Raw genomic sequence first — 24,088 nt, 5'->3', positions numbered from 1 at the left:
GCAAAAGACCATTTTTGTTAATCTCTTAGTAGGTCAGCATTTTTTTCCTATTTAACTATTTTTTAGAAAAAACTTGAAGATAGCCTAGAATCTTCCAAAGCAATTGACTGTCCTAAAATAGATTTGTATTTCTTTTCCTTTTATAGTTTGTACCCTCTTCTGATCTGATTATTAACAGCTCAGAAAGAAGTGTGGCTCCAAAATATTAAATTCTTGCCCTAATGTAAGAATGGCTTTAGGTAAAACATTTCACCTTACTGAGTTTCATCTATAATTGGGATTGCAAATGTGCAGCTCACAAAGTTGAGATGAGGGTAAGAACACTGCAGACATTCTCCTGGGAGAGGGAATGTTGCCCTTTAAGAGCATGGCTTGCAGAGCGAGGCATCTTACTGTGAATACTGCATTTTCACATTATTTGCCCTTATGCAAATTAGCAGTGCTTTTCGTGCTCTGGTTTCTTCATGTATAAAATGAGGGTAATGGTAGCTACCTATGAGGTTGTTGTAAGGGCTCAATACAGCTTCTGGCATACAGCAGATACTCAATAAATGCTAATTGTGAATAGCCTAGTTCACTGTTTGATGCATGCTATTATGCCACCTGGCATTAATGTCATGACAGTTCATTGTTGGAACTGGAAATCATATTGGCCAAAATGCTCAGAATGAAGCTGCTAGTTCAGTATGGGGTGAGGTTAAGGAATTTTCTGTAGTAGGGGGGAGGTAGGTCCTCGTGCTCCCTCACCCAGCATCTGACACTGTGCTGAGCTTTCTCAGCCTAAGTTTGTCTGTGAATGGGATATTGCCTTGTTGGAGGGTTGGTATATTAAGTGAAGCCAGGGAAGTGGTTGGCAAGGCTTTAATGAGTGATTCAGCCATGCTACTGTTGTTCAGAAAGAGTTTTCCAGTAAGTTCAGCTAAGTTACACTGCTAGGTGTGAACTGTGTGTGTTTTCTGATAGTGGCCCTCGGGAGCATCTGCACAGGAAGAATTCTTAGCAGTCATGTTTACAGTGGTCACATCCTGGGAGGAAAAGGCTTTTATCCATTTACTTCAAACTTCAACAGTAGAGGTATTTGCCTCAGCACTAGATTTTGATTCTTCTAGACTTTTCCCCCCAGGGCCTACTTGAACTTTGTCAGGACTTGACCTATTTTTACCCATAGTCTTCTGGATGCTTCACCAATACTGCCTACCAGTCAGTAGGAGCAATTGAAGCCTTAATTTATTTCCTGGAATTTCAAGGATTAGTCCTAGACAACCAGTTGTGGGGATTTGCGTCCTAATCCTTTGAAACTCCTTTTAGCATGCTTATTACAAGTCTAAACTAACAAGATAACTATCATTTAACAATCTGAGATACACACACATATATATAGCTTTTTGTTTTTTAATAGTTGTTGATAATTTAAAGGATGACTTAGTAGAGAAGACATTTCTAGCTGGAGGGTTTTGTAGATAATTTTTTTCCTTCCTGTTAAAGTACTTTAGTCTTTATAACAAATTTGGCCTTTTCTAAAGAGCTGGCTGTTTAATGTTTCTTAATACTGTTTAAATGTATCTTTAATTCTTGAATAGAAATGTAATAATCTTCAAGATTTCAGAAATGCTACATCTAGCTAGAAACACCCCCCCCCCACACACACACACACCTGGTGGTGGTTGTGCATGCCTTTCATCCTAGCTTGCAGGAGGCAGAGGTGGCAATTGGTGATCTCCATCTTGTGGGTTCTGTAGATTAAATTTCGGTTGTCAGATTTTTCGGCAAGTGTCTTTATCCACTGAGATATCTCACTAGACTAGCAATGGTCTTTGACAATTAAATTTTAAATGTGTGTTCTCATGCTTGTGAAATAGGTACCCTGTGAACTAAAACTTGAGCCCTGGTTTGTCTTAATATTCTGACCAGTTAATGCCAACAGAATCAAGCTCTGTTAATTGAAACATTATAAAACAAAATAGTTGTCTGGAGGACATACTCCTGAGGCCCAGAGCTGCTTCTCCTTGGAGAGCTTAGTTAACCAGGTGTGTTTACAAGGTTGAATTTTGTTTTAAAGGTGGCAAGAATATTTATCTTGCTGGTAAAGTAAGTTAGGGTAATTTTAAATTGCACTTTTATTACAGGTAGTATCATAAAGATAGCGTACGATTAGTTCAAAAGGGTCCTGAATTGACCTATTTGAAAGATAGTCTTTACTAATAATTTCAGGCATCCATTATGACAAGGCTCGTTGTGCTTTTCTGAGGACAAATGTTGGTAAAAGGAAGTAAAACTGATTAGTGAGCTCTCGGGCTAGTGCTGTAATTTCACACAAGAAATAATTTCTCTAACATTTTAGACTAAGTTGATACAATTCTTTATGAATTTTGATGACTAGGGTTTATTCACTTTTTCATTTTATATGCATTTGCTACTGTTTCCTTTGTCTTCTGGCTTTAAGCTGCTTTTGACAAGAACATAAATTTTAGTATATAAGCAATTATTCAGATGGTTCCATAGGCTAGACTTGTGATGCATTTAGAAAAAGTGTGAAATGTGAAAAGGTTAGTGATTTGGCAGGGGTCAGGAGCATTATCTCAGGGTGGCTGTAATTGGCGTCTAATTTGTCTCTACTTGCTTTTTTTTTCTGCTACAGGTATTAAAGAATTTAGGAGTTGGACTTACGTACTATACCTTGCTAATTATAATTGCTTAAGTAAAGCCTTTTGGCTTTGACATGTGGTCACTTTGTAAATGTGCTGACCTTAAGTTGTATGTTCCTGTTCCTCGGACTCATGAAATAATCTAACATGGCATTCTTAGGAGGACTTGATGACATCCTTGTAGAAAGTTATTTGTATTTACTCAAGGAGAATTGGGCTGCAGGAAATGTTTTGCTGTTTCATGTTCAGTCCTTTACAGAAAAACAGAAGGAACAGCTGAAGTGGAACACTGAAAGGTTTTGAATGCTGTGGTGTCTTCAGAGCTCATTGCCTTTGGCCGAGCTGGTCAGATCCCCAGCCGTCGGCCATCAGGAAGGGTAACATTTTCCCAAGAAACACTGCAGTAATGTTTTAGGGCAAAGTTAACTTAAAATGTGTTCTGTTTTTTCTCTCACCCTGTCACCTTTCATTCATAGCTCCCGAGACTTAGCTTTTCATGTTGCCTTTTCATTCGTATATGTAATGATGGACCCCCCTTCCCTCTTAGTGTACGATAACTCTAGTAGACTTTGCTTGGCTGTGTTAGTGTTTGCTTAGTAGATTATTTGCTTTTCTTCATGTGAGTTTTTCCTTAGGTGAGAGGAGAAGTATTAGCCTCAGGCTTTCTTTGGGAGTCAGACCTTCCTCATTCTATGGAGTGTCATTGGTACGTTTCCTCAGAGGAGGCAAAGCTTTTCATGCCGTGAGAGCCAGAAACAGCATGTGGTGCACTTTATAAAGTCATGTAAACTAATCTTTCCTATGTGCTTTTCTTAATGCTGCTGAGGCCTGCTATAACCCAGAGTTGATCCTGCCTTGTGAAAGTAGAAACTACCTGTGTGAACTCCAGCTTCCTTTCCTCTCCAGTAAAAGATGTGACTATTGCTTCTCTTCTCTTCTCTTCTCTTCTCTTCTCTTCTCTTCTCTTCTCTTCTCTTCTCTTCTCTTCTCTTCTCTTCTCTTCTCTTCTCTTCTCTCTTGTTTTTCTTTTTTTAAATGAGTCTTAGGGAGCTGTGTATGGAGAGAGGTCTTAAATAAATACCACTTCTGTTGGAAGACCAAGGCTCAGCGTGTATTCTTGTGGTAGAGAACCTCAGGTTGTCTCTTAGTTTGAGCAGGGTTTGGCACATATGTATTGTTGATTGAATATAAAAGTTGGCTTTCACTCTGGTTCTTTCATCTGGGGGTAATTTCACACTCCGGAGAACATTTGGCTGTCTGCAGACATTACTGGTTGTCACAGCTGCCGCACTGCTGCTGGCATCCAGTGGGTAGACTCCTAGGAGGCTGAGAAGCATTGTGCTGTACACAGTTAGCACCTTCCTCATCCTTCTTCCTTTAAGGCATTATTTAGCCCTAGAGGTTGGTAGCTGTTGAGAAACATTTTGCTAACCAAAGGCAAGAAAATTACTTCTGACCCTTGGTTTCCGCCTTTGTAAAGGAAGTTTGTCAGGGTTAAATAGGGTCACATGTGTACAGGTGCCTAGCAGTCAAAGGCTGCAAAGCAAATGCAGATTTTCTTTAACTTAGTTTAAGGAAAGAGGGGCATTTTGGCCACTGATATTAACTTAGGATTCAAAGACTTCAGTATTTGTCTGAGTTTTAAGTTGGATGTCTAAGAAGCCTATAGTAGCTTTTATAGATGCTTGCTTTTCTTGTGGTTTTATCAAGAGTGCTGCTGCTTTGGTTTGGAATTTTAGTATTTCATAACTTTGTATTAGACAAACATACTGAAACTAGATTAATGTTTTAGCTTCTGTTCACCAGGGTCAAATTCTTAATTTTATTTTTAGACTATAAATACATTGCAGGTATTATCTGTTGCTCCGGAACTTTTCTTTTTTTAGATCAAGACCGAAGTATTATAAAATTGTATGTGTGTGTGTGTTCATGCGTGCATGTGTTTGCATACATGCATATGCTTGTGTAGGCTAGAAGTTCAGGTTGGTTGTTTTCTTACTTTTCACTAAATTTTTGAGAAAGGGTTTTTAACTGAACCTGAACTTGCCACTTCTGTTGAACTGGTTTTTCATTGAGCCCTGGAGCCTACCTGTCTGTAGCCCCAGCACTAGGGCTATAGATGTGCTCAGCCACACTTGGCCTTATACATGGGTGCTGGGGATGCTAGTATAGCAGGGACTTTACCCACTGAATGATTTTCCCAGCCCTCTGAACTGTTTCTTTGTGAATATGCCAGACTTCCAGGGTCTGTAATACTTTTTCCCTTTTATCTCTTTACAAAATCTCAGTTGCTACTTCTTTGAGGTTAGAAGTTACTGTGTATTTAATATCAGCAAAACACTTTCCTTCAATTAAAACGTATAGTGTTCAGATTTGATTATATTTGATGATAGTTATATCTGCTGGTGAACTACTTTTAAGGACTTAGTAGCTCCCACTTGCTCCTTAACTAACTACAAACTTGGCCAGCAGGTAGAAAGGTATCACAGCAGGGACTGATTTCGTCAAGGTTTGGTTTGCGATAACCTGCGAAGTTAAGGTCACCAGTTAGTTGCTTAATAAAGTGAATATTGCATAGAAATGTTGCTAGAAAATACAGTGGGATCTAACGTTTGTTTCTGCAGTTGATGAAAGGCAACAAAAACTTCAAGTGGTGAATGTGGGTAGTTAAAAAAAAGTCATAGATTTGAAAAAGTATAGGTAACATGACATAACCTCTTCTCTCTACCAGATAGCTTCAGTGATTTGTATAAACTGATATTAATGAAATATGCCCACCTTGAAATTTGAGTAAAAAAACAATGATAGATTCTTTTTACAGAACAATATAGTTCAGAGTAATTATCTGTTAGATATAAATCTAATTGTCAAAGAAAAGTTTTTCTAAGATTGATTAAACTTTTTGTGTCTTGCTAACGTTAGACTTACATTAAAGGTACAGTACTAGTCCAAAGAATTCCCAGGTGTCTGCTTCCTAAAGGTTCCTTTCTTTTATGGTTGTACTGTATATAATCATGGTGTAATTATCAAAACTAGGAAATTCACAGTTCTACAGTATCCTTTTTCTAGCCCAATTCAGGATCCATTTTCTCTTTTCATTGTCGTTGTTCTTGTTTCCTTCATCTGTCATGTTTTCTAACTTTTCCTTTCTCATTGTATGTGAGTTGGACATTTGAAGAGTGATGGTCACTCACTTGCTTTTGTCTTGTCCCTTGATTTTGAGTTCATTGGATGAGTGATTATTCATGGTTAGTATTTCTTAGGACTGGTGAAGTTAGGATTCATTGATTAAGATAGTGTCTGCCAGGTTCATCTATTTAAAGTCAGTTTCCCCTTTGCATTTCATAATGCATATTATTTTTACTCTTGTGAGAGAATAGTTAATAATTTCTTTGTCATGAATACTTCCTCTAGTGGGGAAGCACTTTGCATCTGTGCTTTTCACTGTCTTAGGCTAGTTCTCCCATCTGTATTGTTTCTTTGAGGTAACAGTTGCTTCTGTGATGTTTGCTTAACTACTGCCAGTTTCCTCATTCCTGTAGCTTTTTTTTAAAAAAAATATTTATTTATTTATTTGTTTGTTTGTTTGTTTGTTTGTTTTTTTCGAGACAGGGTTTCTCTGTGGTTTTGGAGCCTGTCCTGGAACTAGCTCTTGTAGACCAGGCTGGTCTCGAACTCACAGAGATCCGCCTGCCTCTGCCTCCCGAGTGCTGGGATTAAAGGCGTGCGCCACCACCGCCGGGCAAATGTGTAGCCCAGGCTGGCCTCGAACTCGTGATCCTCCTGCCTCTGCCTCCTTCAGCAAATCCTACCGGCGTGCGCCACCACAACCGGCTTTATTTATTTATATATATGTTCTTGTCTACATGTACATCTACATACCAGAAAAAGGGCATTGGATCTCATGACAGTTATGAGATGGTTGTGAGCCACCATGTGAGTGCTGAGAACTGAACTGAGGACCTCTGGAAGAGCAGCCTGTTACCTTAACCATTGAGCCATCTCTCTTGCCCCATTTTTGTGGTTCTTAAGAAAGTACTGTTCTGTATTCCTGCTTGTTTTTTATGTGACATCTTGAATATTTATCTTATGAATTAACATGGAATATATTTTTTTGAGCAAATTGTTCCCGTGTCCTTTTTTATTTTGACAGTACTAGTATACATTCTGGTACCTCATGTTGCAGGTGCATCTTGGTTCTTACATTGTTTGTTTGAACCAACTATGGAATCATACCATTTTCCTAAAGGATCTGAGAGTATATGGAGAACAGTATCTAGAAACCAACATGTGGGTAGCGGGTGAGCTCAGTGCTCTGAGGTCTTGTTGAACTGAGTTAGCAGGTCACATACAATAGCATGCATAGCTACATGTTTTTATTTCCCTATTTGTCATTTGTACTATATATTAGTTATGTGAGTGGATGCTGATGGTTGTTTCAACTTGTGGAACCACAGAATTCATTCTAGTCTAATATTTGTTGAAACCTCTCTTTCCTACGATTACCTGTTGCTTGGTTCTGGAAACTGGAGTGGGGCAGCGATGGGATGAGGAAAGCACAGACACATAGACATACATACAGAAAAGCTGGGATCAGGTGGGCCGTGCATGCCCTTATGAAGCCGCTCCAGCTACACAGGAACCTGGTACTTCAGCATTAATTATGTACAGCGCCGAGGGGGTGTGATGTGGTGCATTAACTAGTATCCCTAGGTGAGCAGTCTCAGGATATAAACATCTGGGAGGAGGAATCTGTGGGTGCCAGCGTTTGCATACACTGCTAATATTTGCACTTGGACCAAAGGAAGGCTTTGCTATACTTCTGAGCTTAACTTGGGGTATATGGGTGTGTGTGTGTGTGTGTGTGTGTGTGTGTGTGTGTGTGTGTGTGTTTGTGTCTGTGTGTGTGTCTGCCAATTTCCCATGTGTCTGAGGCATTTGGATTTGGCTGTTTCCATATCAACAGTACACACACTCAGGACTTCATTTACTCTTTATACATTCATTCAAGGCTTCTTCTGCTCCCGCACTTTCCTTCTTATATCTTTTTTCAAAACTCTCATCCACAGTAATTGATTGACTTGTTCAGTCCTAATTCACAACCACTTCCTCATAAGAAATACATTAAAAACTGTTAAGTGTATGTGAATAATGTGGCTATATTTGGCTGTGCATGCCATGTTACACATGTGGAAGCTAGATGAGAACTTTGTGGATTTTGTTCTCCTTCTGTCTATGTGGGTTCAGGTCACCAGGCGTGTGTGGCAAGTGCCTTTATCTGTTGAGCTATCTCCCTGGTCAAGGAAATAAATTTTAAAGTAGAACACACTATTTTTTCATTAGCTTTGAGTATGTAGGCAAATTCTCCTTTCCAAAGATCCTTGGCTTGGTTTCATCCCTGCCTACTTGGGTTTCCATGTGCAATGCAGATTAGGTTCACTTCTTACCATTTGTATTCTGTTTTAGCCTCCTCCCACATCTTGCTTGGTTTTTAATTATTTTTAAATCTATTTGAAGTAAATGGTGACTGCATCTTTCTCTGATTTATTTGTAGTAGAGAGCTGCTTGTTAAAGCACTGGATTTGCTTACAGATGGGCAGAGCTGCATCGTGTGCCAGGTAGCAGTTGGATCACAGGAGCCTTCATTCCCCTGGGATGGCTTGCTTGGTTCCCTAGTTACAGCCCTCTGTCTCCATCTTCCTTCCACACTGGGGGATTTGTATCAGCTAGAGGTCCATGACTGTCAGTATTTGATGTTGCTTCCCAGATGAATATCTTTGCTCTGGGTGTTCTAGATCCAGATTCACTTGACTGTGCTTATTCTGTTGTTGTAGTAACTCATGATTTGCTTTGTAAAACTTGATCTTTACTTTTTAAAGAAGATACAGTCCATTTGTATTGCCATGCAGTACTGTTCTGAAGTGTAACTCCCTGTGCTCCAGCCCATTCACAGCCTCCTGCATAGTCTGATTGCAGAGCTTCTGCATCACCTCCCCAAAGAAATCTTTACTTATTAACATTTACTTGCTGTTCTTTCCTTCCCCAGCTCCTAGCAGCTGCTAATCTAGTTTCTGCGTTTGGATTTTCCTATACTCTGTACGTTTTGTATAAATGTATTCAAACAATATGTGACTTTTTATGTTTGACTTCTTTCAGTTTATCCTTGTTTAGGTATTTATTAGTACTTTATTTCTATTTGTGACTGAATAATATTCTAAGGTATGGCTGTATCATATTTACTCATCATTTGATGGACATTGATCTGTTTCTACTTTGTGGTAACTTAAGTAATACTACTGTAAATATTCATATATAAATTTTTTTCCTGAGTATGTTTCCCATTATTTGGGTACACTTGTAGGAGTAGCATGATGAGCCGTGTGATGATACTATGTTTAGCTGAGGACCTGCAGCAGTATTTGATCATTTTCATTCTTTCTGGCAATGCAGGTATCAAAGTATTTCCTTCACATCCTCTCCTACATTTTACTCCTTTGTTTTAAAATCTCCATCCCAGGGTGTAAGTGTTGGACATTGTAGTTTTGGTGTGTGTTTTCCCAGTCACCAAGGATGCCCAGCATCTTTTCGTGTACTTTTGGCTACTTGTGTGTCTTTGGAGAAGCTCAGGTCTCTAACCACTTCATAATTTTTTTTTAAATTTGCTTTTTATTTTTTAGTTAAGAGTTCATAAATAGAAGTTTTTTTTTTTATCTCTCTCTAAATAGCCTGGATACTGATAGAAATACATGCTTTAGCTGTACTTATATAAAAGTTAGTTGCACAATTATTTATTAGGCCCTTATCAGAGGCATGGCTTTCAAGTAGTTCCTATGTTCTGTGGACTTTCTTTTTAGTTTTTTGATGTGGTTTTCCTTGCATTTATGATAAGCTTTAAATTGTGGTTATTTTTGTTTTCGTTCTTGTTTGTGCTTTCATTGTAGGCCATGATGATTAAACCTTAGAAAGATTTGTTTTATCTAAGTATTTTACAGGTAAGCTCTTGTACTTGATAATTTTGAGATAAAAATCCAGCTGTATTCTTTTGTAGGGAATATCATCAGTATCATCCATTTATAAAACTATTTCTTCATTGACTTGTCTGTGTACCCTCTGTTTTCCATATCTCCTGACACACAGCTCTGTTTCATTGTCTGTCTGCTGTTGCCAGCATCACACTATTTTGACTAATGTATAGTTTTATAGTCCATTCTGAAACAAAGTATGAGACCAACTTTTTTTTCTCCCCAGACTGTTTCTTCTGCTTTGGTTCCCTTGCATTTCTGTGTGAGTTTTAAAATCTGCTTGTCTGTTTCTGTAAAAGAGTTAGTTGGAATTTTTATAGATATTACATTGAATTGTCCTTTATTGAGATTTCAGTATTCTTACATAGGTACAAAAAAAGTTGTTTCTTTTTTTGTTTGTTTTTGTTTTTGTGTTTTGTGACAGGGTTTCTCTGTAGCTTTGGAGTCTGTCCTGGAACTAGCTCTTATAGATCAGGCTGGCCTCAAACTCACAGAGATCTACCTGCCTCTGCCTCCCGAGTGCTAGGATTAAAGGTGTGCGCCACCACTGCCATGCCAAAAATAAAGCTTTTTTTTAAATTCTCTTTTTTTAAAAAAATATTTATTTATTTATTATGTATACAATATTCTGTCTGTGTGTATGTCTGCAGGCCAGAAGAGGGCACCAGACCTCATTCCAGATGGTTGTGAGCCACCATGTGGTTGCCGGGAATTGAACTCAGGACCTTTGGGAGAGCAGGCAATGCTCTTAACCACTGAGCCATCTCTCCAGCCCCCAAAAATAAAGCTTTTAAAAAGGGATTTTGTTTATTTTTATTTTTTATTTGTGTGTGTGTGTGTGTGTGTGTGTGTGTGTGTGTGTGTGTGTGTGTATGATTGAGTACCTACAGAGATACCTGTGTATCATATGTGTGCCTGGTTCCCTAGGAGGCCAGAAGAGGGTGTCAAATTCCCTGGAACTGGAGTTACAGTCAGTTGTGAGCCACCTGATATAAGTGCTGGGAACCAAACTCTGGTCCTCAAGAGCAGTAAACTGTTGAGCCATCTCTCCAGCTCCACAAGGAAGGGCTTTTGGGGTATTTGCTTATGATCTTATTTTAGGTAGTGTACAAGGAGTCTAAGAGCTTACATTCATTCTGTTTTATTCCTCTTTATTGATGAATTATCCAGTGTTGCAAAGATGGCTAGCTGACCTTAGGGAGGCAATGTGAAGTTGGAATAGTGAAACTTTAAAAAACAAACAAACCTAATGTGAAATCTCAAAATGAATTATACACACTTGAAATAATTTATAGAGGGTTACTTTCCTGCAAAAGACTTTGTTAATCTATAAGAAATGGTAGCTTGTAGAGAAACGAGGCAAAAGCCACAAGAAAGTCCTTCACAGAAAGAGATTACAGATGGCCACAAGAACCCTGAAAAGGTTTTCAGTGCTGATGATGAAGAAGTGGACCCTTTAGAGCAAGTACCAGCTAGGTGCTGGCACATGCGTGCAGCTGAGGCAGAAAGATCTCATTATCAGCCTGAGCCACATAACAGAATCCTGTCTGAAACCCTCCCCACAGTCTACATATCAATGATTGCCTACGCATCTGATTGGTAGCAGTTGGTACCTAGGCCTGGCCAGATTGCAGGCACAGTAGAAACTTCTGAGCATTGTGGGAGAGGCTTGATGCAGTTCTGTGGAGGTCAGTTTAGCAGTAACTACCAGAATAACAAACACATCAATAGTGTCTCTTCTGAGATACAACCTATACTTGAACAGCATAGCTCTGTGCTGGGATGTCTATTGGAGCAGCTGTGGTGACACTGGGTCTAAGATGAATTGAATTAAAAAAATAATTGTAGTTATTTGGTTCTGTTTGTAATAATGATAAAAAAGAAATCAAAAGTATTTAAGCATTTCTACCGAAGGTGGAAATATGGTGTGGAGAGACAGCTTCCCTCTGGCCATAGGATTGGGATGCATAACACTGTCTCATCTACCTCAAACTCGTTTTCTTATAACTTGCCCCCTCCTTTTTTTTTTAAATGAGAAAGTTTGGAGTTTTGTAAGAAAACTCATTAAAATAAAATTATACTATAGTTTAGGAATAAGATGTTTTTCCCTATGCATAATCCCTGCTGGTCTTCAGAGGTAATGTTTTTTTTTTTTTATTTATATGTGCTCAACTTCAAATGGATTAGAATGAGCCTTTAAGTACAAATATTTTTAAGCATTTGGGACCTTTTATTTCCTTCCTAAGTATTGCATGCATTGGAGGCAAAACCTGATTTTCTAGAAGTGATTCCACTAGGGTTTTGTTTCTGTGGTGCTAGGGCCAAGTAAGTGCTGAACAGGTGCTCTCCTGAGCAGGAGCTGTCCGGACTTTGCCAGACTCAGTTCTCTGTGTAGAGCATCTACGAACTAGCCTGACCGTGAGCCCCATGCAGGCCATGCTCTGGAAGTTAGGGCTCTGATGGAGGGACACGTTTCATAGCATCTCCTTGGAGACGCCACCCACTCATGCTGGAAGCTGGTGTTACCTGGGGCCTTAACCATGGGCTATCAGTGGCAGTGAAATCCCCTTCGCTTGCCATGTTAATTCTAGAATGATTGGGGCCAGAAGGGGGCCAACTTCCTACCCCGTATGAAGTGGCTCTAGTGCTTGCCTAAGGACTTTCTGGCAACTGTGGGAGTTGGTTGTATTTATTCTGTTCTTACACATGTCATGTTTCCTTTTAAAGTATTTGACTGTTTCTGTCATGTTCTTTCTTTATAGAAAACCTTATTGGAATCCAGGTAATGGTCAGGCACTGCCCTTCATAAGTCTCTTTTCCAGACCAAACATTTTAATTCTTCCCATTAAATTCTTTTTAAAAATTTAATTGTTTTCCTTCAATTCTTCTTTAAAGTATTTTCCAGAAACATTACAGTGATATGACATGTTTTAGAGTAAGCTCCAGTAATGCCCTACAATGCACATAGGCTCCTTAAGACATTTTTAGATTACTGTCAGATGTTCTGAGCTTATTACTACTCAGTTGGAAAAGCTGTCTTTTTGGTGATGTAGTGTAGGGTTGGTATTTGCCTTTTTAGGACTGAAGTTACACTGAGGAGAGACTTTCACAGTGCCTTTAAGTGGTGGATAAAGCCTACTCACCTTCATGTTTGCCTGAAGTGCTATTCTAGAGCCATTCCATCGGTATTTAGTAGTCGGCTTTTGCATTTGTGTGTAATAAATGTGTATTTACTGTTGTAAAGAGGAAGTGGAAGTGTATTGCTTCTACACATTGGTGCATCCTGATAAGCTCCTTTGAATTTTATTTCCATAATAAAGCCTCACATTGATGTCATCTTGGATAAGTAATACAGTATTAAACAGGATGCAGCCTAGTGAAACATCTAGTATACTGAGTTGTTAGGACTATAGACTCACCTAGCCAGAGATTACCTAGTTTTTGGCCTTGGGCTTCAGTGTGACAGAATTGATAAAATGTCTTGTTGGCAGACAGTATAATCCTAGAGTTCTTAGATGAATCCTGCTTGTAAGTGATCATTGTGTGCTTTGTATAAATTTCAGAAATCATCAACTCAGTCTATTAGAGGAATTTTCTTGCGTGCGTGCATGCGTGTGTGAAAAAGAGGGTGAAAACTCTTTGGTTCTGAGTTTGCTTTTAGGGAAATTTTGTTTTCAGATTGTAATTAAAGCTGGTCTCACCTTTCTTAAATTAGTTCTGAGCGTGGTTTGGTTTTTTGAAGCTTTTGTGTTACCTGCTTAGTTTAAATATTGTCTGTGGGACTTAAGAAATTTTTGAGAGTCTGACATTGGCTCAGTTTTTCATACTACTTACTAGTCTTGTTATTTTCTCTTTATCCTGGATAAGTTATTCTTTTGTTTTTAATTGCTCCAACTATGAAATAGGCAAACAAAGCAATACCTTCTTCAAAGGGCTTTCTTAGGACTATGTGCAGTAACACAGGTCCTAAGGAACTGTGTCCTCATTCACTTTCCTGTTCACTCCCTCTGCACTCCTGCTGCTGCTCTTATGTGTTGTGTACTCTACTACTGACCTATACCCAGAGTCAGAATAATAGAAATGCCTATATATTCCAGGTTCTTGAAGGGCTTTTCAAATAGTGGCAGACACCTTTGATGTTTTGGGAGGCAGAATTTGAGGCCATCCTTGTCTACATAGCTAGTTCCAGGCCAGCTGTTGCTACGTAGTCAGAAGACCTTGTCTCACCACCCTGCCACCAAAACAAACAAACAAAATCAACCAACTAAACAAGGAACCAGCCAAAAGCAAACTCAGAACCATCATATGCCAGAAAATGCAATATCGGTTTCCTTTACTTGAGAGGAAAACGGTTGGTTGCCAGCCAGGTAAAATTCAGGCTGACTAGTCAATGAGGAGAGAACTGTGTGTCCTAGCTTGCTCTCTGTGTCACCTGACACACACTCGTGAGCTATCTCTATTGCCTATAAAAACGTGTGTGGTGTTTCCTTGCCTGCTTTATCATTATTTTCCTTTTGCTTGCCTTTATTCATGTTGGGGACTGGTTTTTCTAGACAATTTTTGTTGGTATATACTGGTTGAATTCATTTCTGGGGTTGTGCCTTCAAGTGGTCATTGCCAACTATTGGTTGGCAGAAGCGAAGCACAGTGGGGGATTCTACAAAGAATGAACTGAGTAAAGAGTATTTTCCCCCAAACTAATAATGCTAAGCATCTTGGAGTTGGTTTGTTGGCTTTATGTAAGTCAGACATGGTTTAGTTGGATTATAGATAGTTGACAGTTGTATCCAGAGTCTGTTTCAGATTTTTTTTTTTTGGGGGGGGGGTTTTTCGAGACGGTTTCTCTGTGGTTTTGGAGCCTGTCCTGGAACTAGCTCTTGTAGACCAGGCTGGTCTCGAACTCCCAGAGATCCGCCTGCCTCTGCCTCCCGAGTGCTGGGATTAAAGGTGTGCGCCACCACTTGCTTTAAGTGCCCTCTCTGCTGGAAATTGAAATGTAGCACTTTTATTTTACCGTGAGAATTCATAAAGCTGCTCAAACTTGGGATCAAGAGGTGTAATTTTGATTATGTAAATTTTGCTTAAAATGTTCTCTTGTGGTAATGTTTTTGTTTTCTATTGTGATAAACACTGACAGAAACCAGCTCCTGGAGGAAAGGATTCCTTTGGCTTGCACTTTACTCAGCCCATCATCGAGGAAAGGCAGGGCAGGAAACTGAAGAGGGCAACCTGGATGCCAAGACCAGGGAGAAGCATTGCTTCCTGGCTGGCTCCTGTTGGCCTGTTTTTTTGTTTTTTTTTTTTTGTTTTTTGTTTTTAAATACGGGATCACCTTTCCAGGGTTGGCACCTCCCACAGTGGACTGGGTCCTCCCACATCTTTATCAAGAGGATGCCTCTCAGGGCTGCCTACAGGCCAGTCCTACCTGGGATGTTTTCTCAGTTGAGTTCTCTTTCTTAAATTCCCCTCCATTGTGTCAAATTGACAAAAACTGCCCAGCACATGGTAAGAACACAACAACATACGGTGCATTTTATTATCAGATATTAAGTATCCATTTGTTGATTATGGACACTGTTTTTGATTTCCTTGATGCTGAAACTTTATGCTATTAATAACACCCCCCATCCACCACTCCATTCTATAAGTCTATGAATTCTACTCATATGTAAACAGAACCCTGAAGTGTTTGTCTCTGTGCATCTATCTTATTTTGCTTATATAAGTAGCCTTAGGGTTTGTGTTCTGATATTTTGTAGAATTTATTTTTTCGAATGTGGTATGCATATACCATATTCTATCTATCAATTTGTTGATGGATATTTAGGATGTTCACATACCTGTCTCTGTTACCTTATGAATAGTGCTGTGAAAAACACTGGAATACTAATGTATTTGAGATCTGATTTTAATTTTTGCTAATCAAGACTAAAAAAAAAGTTGTTTCTGGAGCACTTGGGGGACCAGGAAAGTTGGGGACCAACCAGTCAACATATGAACTTGTAGCAGAATTTCATATTTAAACTATAAAGCCAACATTGTTCAAGGGCTCACTGACACTTGGGTTGTATTTCATTATTGTAGTAATATTCATAGGTGTGAGATATCTCACTGTGGTTTTGATGCTATTCCTTCACTATTAATGGTATTGAGTATATTGGTGTGCTTATTGGCCATTCATATATATTCTTTGAAGAAATATTTGTTTATATGCTTATTTTCTAATGGAGTAACTGTTTTGTACCCGCTCAGTGACTAAGAATTCTTTATGTACTTTATAGACTAACCTGTTTCATTTTCACAGTGTGCAAATGTTTTCTCCTGTACCATAGGCTCTTTTTAATACTAATATTTTCCTTTCTCTGCTTCTAGATTTTGCTTTTTAGTTTGGTAAAGTTTCACTTGCTTATTTTTGTTTTTGATTTTGATGTTAAGTGCATGAATTGTTAAGACCAATGACACCAAGTTTTCCCTGTTTTCTTGTAAGAGTTTTACAGTTTCAGATCATAAATTTAGGCTGTGACTCCATTTCTGTAGTATCTGGACGGTGGGAGATGAGGAGTGGGTTTGTTACTTGCACTGCGGGTTAGCAGTTTTCCTAACACCATTCCTGTTGTATATTCTTAGAACCCCTGTTGAAAATTCAATTACAGCATATGCACAGACTTATTTTTGGGCCCTGCTCTATTTCATTTTACCCATTTCTTCTGGGTTATTCAATTTATGAGTGGACTGTTATTGATAGTGGAATTCTATGAGTTATTGTCTTTGTGTCTCCAGTGTTATAATGGGTCTTCTTTTTATTTCTGACTTTCAGTCTTTTCCTGTTAGTCTAGTAAAGGGTGTGTCAGTTTTATCATTTTAAAAAGCCAACTTTTAGTTGATTCCGCCCATTTTGATTTCATTTGTTTCTGTTCTAATCTTTGTGCCTACTTTGGCTCTCTTTTTCCTCCCCTCCCCCTCCTCTTCTTCCCTTTACCCTTCTTCTCTTCCCCTCTCCTCTTTTCCTTGTCCTTGAGTTCTTGTTGTTCTCTTACACAAGGTCTTCTGTTACCCAGGCTGGCCTTTAACTTTCTGTGTAGTTAGGGATGACCTTGAATGTGGTTTTCCTGCTTCAAGTCGGGGTATTGCGAACACTGGACAAATATTCACTAGTCAAGCTATATTCTCAACTTTTTTTTTCTCGATGTATAAAGTAAGGCTGTTTGAGACTTTTTCTTCTTTTAAATGTGTTTATTGCCATCAACCTCCCTCTTAGTACTACTTTTGCTACATCCCTTAAGTTTTGGTATTAGATGGTTGAACTCTGACAATAGAATGTATGTATAGTTGAATTCTTACTGCTTTGTTCAAGAAAAAAAGTTCAAGCTTAACTTTAAAGTATACTAGTAGGGACTTTAATTCAAGGGTATATGTGGAAATTTTTGGTCTATTTAGAGGTAATACAGCACATTAAGCTGCATTTTATAAGGGTCACATTCAAGGAGAGCCATTCTTTCCATCTCTTTACCACCAATCTGTTTCTAACACATCCTTCCTCTGTTTCCTTCTCCACAGATAAAGTACATGGTTTCTTATTTCCTCTTCTTTGATTTAGGGCAACTCTGAATGCAGGTACCTTCCTTTTACTAAATAGTGTATATCCAACATCACTCAGCTATTCAGAAAGCTTCCTTATTCTTACTACTGCGAGTTTGCAAATAACCATACTTTTTTCAACAATTGGAAACAACGAACCATAAAACATGTATCTCATGTTGAAGAAAGTTTCCTGAATGGAAGAGAGATGGGAAGCATGGGGGGGGGGGGAATACAGCATTTCTGTTTGTGAGTAGTTTTTACAGTTAGAAGTAAGTTATGTTTTCATGCACTCAGGATTAGCAAAGATGGGTGTTTCTGGTTGTATGCACGCGCACGCATACGTGTAAATAAAATTCCTTAACACTCTGTTGTGGTGCCCTAGAATCCAAGACACTTATGAATATTACTTTTCAGTAAAAGGAAGCAAAGCTTGTTTGAGAAATGTTTAATTCCAGTGCTGTGGCTAAGAAAATGCAAAGGTAATCTTGGAACATCTTGCACTAGAAAATAAGGAAGTACTTAAAAATTGGTGAGCACAGGTCAGAAGGCCTTATAAACCGGTTCAGTGCTTTCTGTGAGCCACAATTGGGAGCAGTAGAGTGATTGTGTGATGTAATGTAATTCATAGAATAATAGAAGGTCTGTGACATAAAAATGGGGCTATCCATGTGTTTAAAGCCACACATTGAAATAGGAAAGAAACCTGAAGAGTCCATGTAATTTGTATAAACAAAGCAATTTATAATAGTACTACTGGAAAGAAATATCTATTCAGCAAAGTATGATAAAATGCCTGATATTTACATACTCTCATGGTAACTAAGTACATGAGATACATTAATTATAAATCTCCAAACAGTAATTTGATAGCCAAAGGAACCCAACCTTATAAGTAAGCCATTTTAGTAAAGTAATCAAAATCCACATTGCTGTAAATAGGACAATCACATTGTATTAGTATGCCTGAGCTGCTGTGTGCTTAAACAAAAATTACTTTCCTGCAGATTTACAGCACTAGCGTCTGGTGAGGCCTCTCTTTGCCGAAGACAACTACCTTCTTGCTGTCTTCCCTGGCATTGTCTTCTGTATGCTCATTCTTCTCCTTTCTCTTTTTGTAGAGCCACCGTTATCTCTGTAATGACCCCATTTCTAATACAGTGACATTGAAATAACCATCAACCGTCACACTGGAAGTTAAGGTTTCAGTATAAAAATTTTGGAGGGGCAAAGGGACACAGTTTATTCCAGAGAAAGCATCTTGTGCCCGTTAGTATATGCTGAGAAGGATATACCGGTTCTTCACTGGTATTTCCTTCCCTTCAGAATGTATTACTTGAATCAGTGGGGAAAAATCCAAATCATGATATATAAAATGGGACTGTTCTATAAAATTAATCTTGTTTTAAACAGAAAAGTGAAGGTCTGCAAGATAAAAGGACTTAAGGTATTCTTTCAGAGTCTGGATTGAGGTTTGAGTCCCATACCTCTAACTCCTTTGGTTGACATATTTTTTTTAATAAAGTTTGAAACTGTTTCTCCTTTTCCTCACAGTTTATCTGTGGATAACACGTTATTCTGTAGGATTTTCCACAGCTTGTACTTTGCTGAACTCGTTGTTTGGAAAATTTAGTCTGTTCTTCTGGCTCCTGGACTTCTTGTTAATTGGAGAGAATAAAGAAGGTCCCATTTCTGGAACCCACTCATCCTCAGGATGGCATGTGGATTCTGATCCAGGTTGTCTGGATTTCTGATCATAGAAAAGAAAAATAACAACAGCTTCCCTTCTGATTTTTAATGCACAGCCAAAGTTAGGAAGCATTGATCTAGATCTAGTTTGAGAATCAACACATTCCATCCTGCCCTTTAGACTCTAAGACAGAATTTTATGTTGGTAATTTTGGCAAGTACAGTTAGTTGGCAGGCCATCTGTCAGCTTGAATATTATAGAAGCATTTGTACATATTCCTGAATATTTTGGTATTACCAGTCTCTAGACACCTATGCATTATTTCATAAAGTGTATCCACATTGCCTTTGTCATGTCCTCCTTGGTAGGGCTGAAGAGAGATTCCCATCTAAGGGGACTTTGCCATTCTGGTACCTGCTGACCACTGCCAGTCCTTTGCTAGAGTGTAGTCCTTGAAGACCTCAATCAGATGAGAATTTACCTTCTGTTTACACAGCTGCATTTGCCAATAAAATAATGTTTGGTGGCTAAAAACCTTAATCTTGGCCCTTTCAGTGGAATTCATAGCTTTGCCTGTTTTTTTAGAAAATATCTGTAATTCACAGATGATGGAGGGTATTTTTCAGATCAGTTTTCATCTTTTTTGCTTTCAGTGGAAGATCATCTAAAAGGTGCAGGTCAATTTCAGGATAATATTCCCTTTCAAAGTTTGTTGCATAATTGCCTATTAAGAAGAAAAGCCTGCTGATTCCCCCCATTCCCCATTAGTAGTTTTGATGTTATAAGAACTTTTCAAGACTGGGTTGGTGTCCCAGTCCCTCCACTGGAAGTCTTGGCTGGTCACAGGAGATGGCCGGTTCAGTCTAGTAGCCCATATTGCTTGGAGTCTTAGCTGGGGTCATCCTTGTAGATTGCTGGGAGTTTTCTACCTCACCCTGAAATGCCCCCCACCCACCCACCCCACAACCTTCCATCTACAGTATGTCCTAACTATGGGATGTGCTGGGATAAGGGTGGCACAGAGATTGTGGAAATGGTCAGCCAGTGATTAGTCAAGCCTTAGACTCATACCACAAGAGTGTTCCCACCACTGACACAGCCTTGAGGGCCAGGACCTAGAAGCTGGATGACCCAGAGACCTAGTATAGAACCAAACACAACTGGAGAAAAAAAATGTCAAGGTAATGATGCCTAACGATATTATGCCGTACTCCCAGATTGGCGCCTAGCCCAGTTGTCATCAACTAGATGACACTAGATCGAATTATTTAGTGTCCTTGACTTTGGGCTTTAATCAACATGCATTTTTTTTTTTTTTTTTTTAAAGACAGGATCTCATGTAGCCTAGGCTGTCCTCAAACTTTCTATAAAGAATGACTTCTTACTTCCAACTCAGGAGTACTGGGATTACAAGAATGCACCGCATGTAGTTTTAGAGATTGAAGTAGGGTGGGCGTGGGGTGGGGTAGGGGTGGATGGGGCGTCCTGCTAATTAACCTGTATCCCCAGCTGGTGAAGCACTTGGTTTTTAAATTGAGCAAGTCTGCTTGGTTTCTGGAGATCACTGTGAACTTCATTTCTTATTTGGACCTGCGGTCATCTTGCTTTTTTCTTCTGTCTATAATATACCTTCTTCACATTCTTAAAATGGAACTGTGTTTTCTGCCCTGTGAAGTCAGTGATTATTAACTTTGGCTGCATGTTAGACTCAGCAAGGGGAATTTTTAAAACTAAATATGTTTTGGCTCCACTTAAGACCTAATGATTTATGCTCTCTGGAGATAGTGGCTGCATGGTTATGTTTATAAAAAGCATAAAAAAGCCTGCATCTTAGCTCATTTCTGTTGATGCAATAGAGCATGGCAGACCTCATAGGCTTAAACAGCATTTATTTCTCTAGGTTCTGGAGGTGAGGAGCCCTGTCAGGAGGTTCTACATAGTGTAGTTCCAGGAGAGGGTTTCCTCTGCTGCTCTCACGTGTCTGGTAGTAAACCTATTTACCTTCCTAAAGGACTCTCTAAATTCCATCACTTTAAGGGCTGGGGACTTCAATGTGAATTTTAAGGGCACAGTAGCTTCTGTGTAGTTCTGATATGGGTGAGATTAGAAACTGTGTAGCAGTGCTTACTATTAAAAATAAATATTAAAATAAAATCTTGGACTCTTTGTAAAATGAAAATCTGGCTTCAGTGGAACTCTGAAGGAGTCTAATGCATATAAGACTAACATTTAATTATTTATACACTCTAAATATTTTAATCTCTTGAATTAATATGCTCTGTAGGATATAGGTGTGGAAGGAGTGTTTGTATCTGTGGGCTTTTGTTTGTAAAAGGCTTGCTTGTTGCTTGAGTTAGTGGTCCAAAATGTAGTAGTTCAGAAAATGAAAGCTCTGAGGAGGGAATTTAAATTGAAGCTCAGGTGCCTTCCCCATACCCCACTGGAGATTAAAACCAGTCTCAGCTGCAGGGTAGGCTCTGTCACTGAGCTACCTTCCAGCCATTAGGATAAGTTTAAGACTGAGTAGGAGATAAGCATATTTGACAGTTGAGACCATAGACAGTGGACTTCTTTAAACAGGCTGTGCTAGTCACAGTAGCTCTTAAGATACATTTACCTTCAGCTGAACTTGATCTTTTTTTTTAAATATTTATTTATTTATTATATACAATATTCTGTCTGTGTGTATGCCTGCAGGCCAGAAGAGGGCACCAGACCTCTTTACAGATGGTTGTGAGCCACCATGTGGTTGCTGGGAATTGAACTCAGGACCTTTGGAAGAGCAGGCAATGCTCTTAACCACTGAGCCATCTCTCCAGCCCCACTTGATCTTTTTTTTTTCCTGGTTTTTCAAGACAGTTTCTCCACGTAGCCTTGGCTATCCTGGAATTCACTTTGTAGGCCAGGTTGGCCTCGGACTAAGAGATCTGCCTGCCTCTGCCTTCTGAATGCTGGGATTAAAGGCACATGCCACCACTGCCTGGCTTGAACGCGATCTTTTTATGTTTTGTAATTCTCAAAATTAAGACCTAACTAAGTCGTTCAGTTTTTTAAAAATAACATTTCATTTAACTAAGAAAGAACAGATGCATGCTTAATAACATGAGACTAACGTGCAGCAGCTAGTTCCTGTAATAGATATACATTGAACAGCCACACCAGAGTAGGAGGCCACTGTATCTGCATTTCACCAGCATTGTAATCTTTTTCTTGTCCTTTGACTGTAAGTATTGTAGTGGACCTAGTGGAGTCTAGTATTTCAGAGTGTTGTCTTATTGTGGTCTTAATTTGTACTGTACCATCTCGTATCTACATTATTAGTCTATCCTGTTAGATCTGTTTGATAATAGTCTTAGTCTTTGGGTTGGTGGAAATTAGTGCCTTGTCTGTTCATTCTAAAAGGATTTCCCTGGTAGTCTTAAGGTGTTAAGTTGGAACCAGAGATGGGTGGTAAATAGCTATTAGAGCGCTAATAGTAGCTCAATATAACTTGGGCCTGTCTCTGCAATATTCCATCTTTCTGCAGTTATGGAAATTGTAATTCTACTTTGTTAGCCCTGCAGAATCTCTGACACAGATATGTCTCTCCTCTCTCCCCTGGAAATCCAGTTCCTAATCCTAACAACTTGAAGGCTACTATCTTCTTCCTTTTAGTGGGAAAGCATGACCTGTTACTGCAAACTGCTTACTCCAGCGCAGTAAATACGTTAGAATGGAATTTTGATTAACATTTGTCTATCTACAAAGTTTTGGAGGTGAAGTAAAGCAGATGTTCAGAAGAACAAACAGAAAAACTGAAAATATAATTCCTCAAATACAGACACAGGTTTCCAGAAAGTTGCCGGACTGACGGGAAGATCATAATACATTAAACTGTGTGTCCTGAACTCAGTTTGTGTTCATATATGGGATAATGAGATCATTTTTCACCCCTAGGTTAGTCCTGTCCTTTCTGTATGTGTACAAAGTTAGCATTGCTAATACACTAGTATACTACTTTATCTTTTAATTTCTGCTTCTTGTGGGTTGGAGTGTCGCACACTTTTAATCCTAGCACTTTGGAGGCAGAGGCAGGAGGATCTCTTGAGATCAAGCTAGCCTGGTAGAGAGACCCTATTTCCATTCCTCCCTGTACAAAATCTTCTTAGACTAGGCTGAAACTAGAACTTCTCAGGAATGTTAAGAATAGGCATCTGTGCATGGATAAGCAGCTGGTTGAATGTTCAGACTCACAAAACAATTTGTGTAACATGAGGATCAACATCCAACTCTAATTTATTTTATGCCCCTATTCTTTCCCATTTTCTTACCTTATAAAACCTAGTAAATACCCAAATATACTTGGACCTGAGGCTGATTACTCAGTATGTCTGTGTCAATGAAATAAAGAAACAGAAACCACTAACCAGGTGTGTATGGTAGACCTAAAAACACAGGTTTTTACCAGAGCCTTATGTCTGTACTCCTTAAAGGCCGCCTACTTTCCAGATCAGGGGTTCTGCCTAATCACCTTTTTCTTGGTCCTTAGGAGGGTCAGCACATCTACTTTTGTACCTGGGTCCTCAGAGTGAGTGTGGAAAGTGAATCAGATTGAAACGGAGTAAGCTTACATTGGCAGTAAATATCAGCTTGTAGGATACTGTCTTTAAGATTTATTTTTGAAATTTTTTTAAATAGAGGAGAAAACAGCATTTTCCTGGAGGAGGAAGATGGGGGCCTGAGTAGAAATGGTTGTGACTGCACCTGAAATTTGATTAGCTTGCCCAAGAGAGAAACAGGCAGATCACCAGAGGCCAGCTCGCTGCTGTCTGAGACACACAGTTCCCATGTCTTAGTGTGTTGTTGTAAAACAAAAGCATAAAGCGCTTTCAGTTCTTCCTAACACAGGTTTTATTTTAAGAAACTTTTCTCTACCTGCGCAACAGTGTGAGCCCCTGTGTGCTCAGGATGATTGCTCTTCCTGGGCATCAGTGGGGCTGCTGCTCGCTCTCATTCTTTGGGACAGCATCTGTTTTATGTTCTGTGGTGCCTCTGTTCAGCAGTTAGGGTAAGCAGGCTTCTGGAGAATGTTCCCTCCAAATGGGCAGGCTCCGTTCCTACATGGGGTCCCTCATCCCTTGTTCATTGTCTCCTTGTTTCCAGATAAGCATCTG

The 24,088-nt window shown here is 39.2% G+C and overlaps 1 protein-coding gene across 1 annotated transcript in view; it reads left to right on the top strand.

Moving 5' to 3' along the window:
- The window catches only part of Atp2c1 (ATPase secretory pathway Ca2+ transporting 1), a 93,659-nt gene that overhangs the window by 2,506 nt on the left and 67,065 nt on the right, over positions 1-24,088 (top strand). The window lies entirely within an intron of this gene.

The sequence above is a fragment of the Microtus ochrogaster genome, unplaced genomic scaffold, assembly GCF_000317375.1.
Source record: "Microtus ochrogaster isolate Prairie Vole_2 unplaced genomic scaffold, MicOch1.0 UNK33, whole genome shotgun sequence".
NCBI lineage: Eukaryota > Metazoa > Chordata > Mammalia > Rodentia > Cricetidae > Microtus > Microtus ochrogaster.
Note: the sequence above shows the minus strand (reverse complement) of the source record. Positions and strands in the feature narration are given on the sequence as shown.